This window comes from Mastomys coucha, unplaced genomic scaffold (assembly GCF_008632895.1).
Source record: "Mastomys coucha isolate ucsf_1 unplaced genomic scaffold, UCSF_Mcou_1 pScaffold20, whole genome shotgun sequence".
Classification (NCBI taxonomy): Eukaryota; Metazoa; Chordata; class Mammalia; order Rodentia; family Muridae; genus Mastomys; species Mastomys coucha.
In genome coordinates this window covers 91,564,690-91,567,660 of record NW_022196903.1, presented here as the reverse complement: position 1 = coordinate 91,567,660, position 2,971 = coordinate 91,564,690, and the positions used below count along the sequence as shown (strand labels likewise).

The 2,971-nt window shown below is 46.7% G+C and overlaps 1 pseudogene; it reads right to left on the bottom strand.

The window, feature by feature from the left end:
• Window positions 1-1,311: 1,311 nt before the first annotated feature.
• LOC116100199 lies at window positions 1,312-1,465 on the bottom strand (annotated as a pseudogene).
• Between the last annotated feature and the right edge of the window lie 1,506 nt (window positions 1,466-2,971).

The following is a 2,971-nucleotide window of genomic DNA, read 5'->3' as shown; positions in this document are numbered from 1 at the left end:
GAAAAAAAATTGTGGAAACTGTAGTGTATCGCACTGTGTCCAACACTTCTTTGCTTGGAAATGTTTCTTGGTCTGCTACAAAGCCTCTGGCTTCTGCTACTATATAAGTATTAGAACCTCACTGGGACTCCTTTTGGATACCCTGTTGTCGCCCTATGTCATGGAGATCCTATAGTTTTGGATCTGTAGAACCAGTCCCTTCATGCGTTCCAGCAGCTTATTGATGGGGCAGATGTTGGGATGGACCAATTCAAAGCCCTGGATCAGGGCCTGAAAGTTATCTGAGCTGGTCATCCCACTGGATCTTTCTCTCCTGCACACTCAGGGGCCAGCTCACTAGCAACCCTGCAACCAAGGCCAGCTCTATCCTGCTGCCCAGGCAAGGTACAGGCCTCACTCTCCTGAGTGTTACAGCTGGTAAGGGACAAGACCAGAGCTCTCCCGCTCTGATGACCTCAGCGCCAGCTCTCTAACCTGCTGTAGGTGGCAATGAGTGCACCTCTCATCTATGTCACCACAAGAAAGACAAGTGTCAGACCCAGCTTTCCCAAGCTCCTGCATCTTGGGGCTGGCATACTGGTGCCCTCACCACCAGGGTCAGCTCTACTATGTTGCCCCGTAGAGGTGCAGGGTCCCCTCTTCCAAGTGCTGCAGCTGGTCAGAAGTAGGACTGCCTCTCCTATTCTCATGACCCCAGAGCCAGGTCTCCCACCTACCACAGGTAGTGAGCAGGGAGGGAGGAAGAGGGTATCTCTTCCTATCCATGCCACTGCAAGGGAGATGAGTGGCAGGGCTAGCTGTCCTACGCTCATAACCTCAGGCCCTCTCACCCACAACTCCTGCAATATGTGGCTTTGCTCTCCCAAGTATTGGTAGGAGTGAAGTCAGCTCTCCTGTTTTATGCCCCCAGGGCCAGCTCTTCTACAATACCCAGGTAAGAGGGTTGTCTCAGGAGTGGTCTCAAGAGTGCTATGTCCCACTCATGTATTATAGAGATAGGCAGGGGTCATTTCAATCATGGTTTGCTCCCCAAGGCCTGCACAGCGTGGGACAGTTGGTTATCTCAGGCTAGCTCTCTGTCTCGTCCCCACAGCACTGGTCAGGTGATCATCTCAGGCTTGCTCCTCACTTGAACATGCCCACCCAAGTGTCCCCATTCAAGAGTAGACTATCTCAGGCTCACTTCTGGGGCTCGCTCCTGCCCAGGCACAGTGGTTGGAGGTAGGGTTCTTCTAGTCCCTGGCTCTCTCCTACCTGGTGCAACACTAGACTGGTGGTCATCTCAGGGTTGCTTTTTTCTTTCTTTCAAGGAGTGTTAGACTAGTTAGCAATCATTTTGATAGTTCCAGGTCAGAACACTGAACACTGAGCGTAGCCCTGTAGCATGACACAGCCTCTCCCGTCTCTGCCACCTACTGATCCACATATGACACAGAGGTCACACCTGCAACAACTCTAGAGCAGGTCTCTGACTCTTCGCCTGCTTTTGGTACCTTTTTCCTCCTACTGAGTTGGTTGCCTCATCCGGCCTTAATATAAGGGTATGTGCCTCGTCTTCCTGAAACTTGATAATTCATGTTTAGTTTATATCCCTGGAAGGCCTTCACTTTTCTGAAGGAAGTGGGTAGGGAGGAGATGAGAGGGGGGAGGTGAAATGGCATGTAGGATGTAATGTGTGAGAGGAGAATAAATTTAAAAAAAATAAATAAATACTGAATATATCATGTGACTGATGACCCAATCCATGGAAGACGAAGTCAACTGGTATAAACATGGCTGCCATGATTTAGTCCTGTGTGCATCTGGGAAAAGACAATTAATGACATGGGCCCAGAGGGCACCCAGGCAGTATCCAAGTCAGTGGAAAGATGAGTGTTGGCCTCCATGTTCCAAGCCCAAGTAAGTATGGAGAAATGGGAGTCTGCTTGGTGCCTTCTAAATCAAGCCCAATCTATAGCCACGAGGCTGGAATGATTCCTCCTAGATATGGCAGGAAGGAGAGCATTTCTACAGAGGGTTACTTATCTCACCAGATAAATGTGTGAAATGCAGCAAGCATGTCACAAACCAGGAAATTCATTCACACATATATAATGCCAGGCTCCACCAATATCCAAGGATATTTTCAACGTGACATCCAGTCAGCCTTTGATTTGTTTGTCAGGAAGGTGATAGCTCTTGCAATGACTGCTTTAAAAATAAACACAGATCGCTTCTCCTTGAAGCGAGGCCTGGACAACAAAACACATGTGGGGACAAACAGGAGGCTGGGAAGGAGTTGCGTCATGGTTTTCAGATGGTGAAGCATAGCTTACTTTACTAGCTGGCGTCCAGCAATAGCAAAATGTTAGACATGGCCTGTCTTGTTGAAATTTACCTTTGTGCCACATAGAAAAACCTGTGCCACCCAGGAACACTCTATGTGTGGGTTCCTGGTAAGAGCTACCTCTGGTTTTCTCAATTGCTTTGATATTTTCATGAACACACAATGTTATATTGTCACTATTGAGTGGCTTTATGCAAAGGAAGAAAAGCATTATATAAAATAGCAAAATTCAGAATCCATCACCATTTGGGCCATTGCAAATGGGCCATTCCCAAACATTTCTGCAGATACTTTTTAAACTGTTCTTTATATTAAGGTTACAAAAAGGAATCCTTGTCAATTGCAGTTATCTGAATCATTTCACAGCTATCCACCCCTAATTATTTCCTCCAGATCCTGGGGGCCGGGGGGGGGGAGACTGATCATACTGATGATCAAGAATTTCTGAAATATAACTCAAAAAAAGGGGAAAAGTTTTTGCTAAGTCATCCGGTAGTAGCTAGAAACATAAGCCATGAGCTACAACGTTCTACAAGTTTAAAGATACTCTTTTTTTTTTTCTTTTTAGCCTGTTCTCTTGAATTTCACTGTAAAATTTCCTCTTGGAGTTCTTATCTTTATAAAGGGGGACTCATGCTGCAGAGG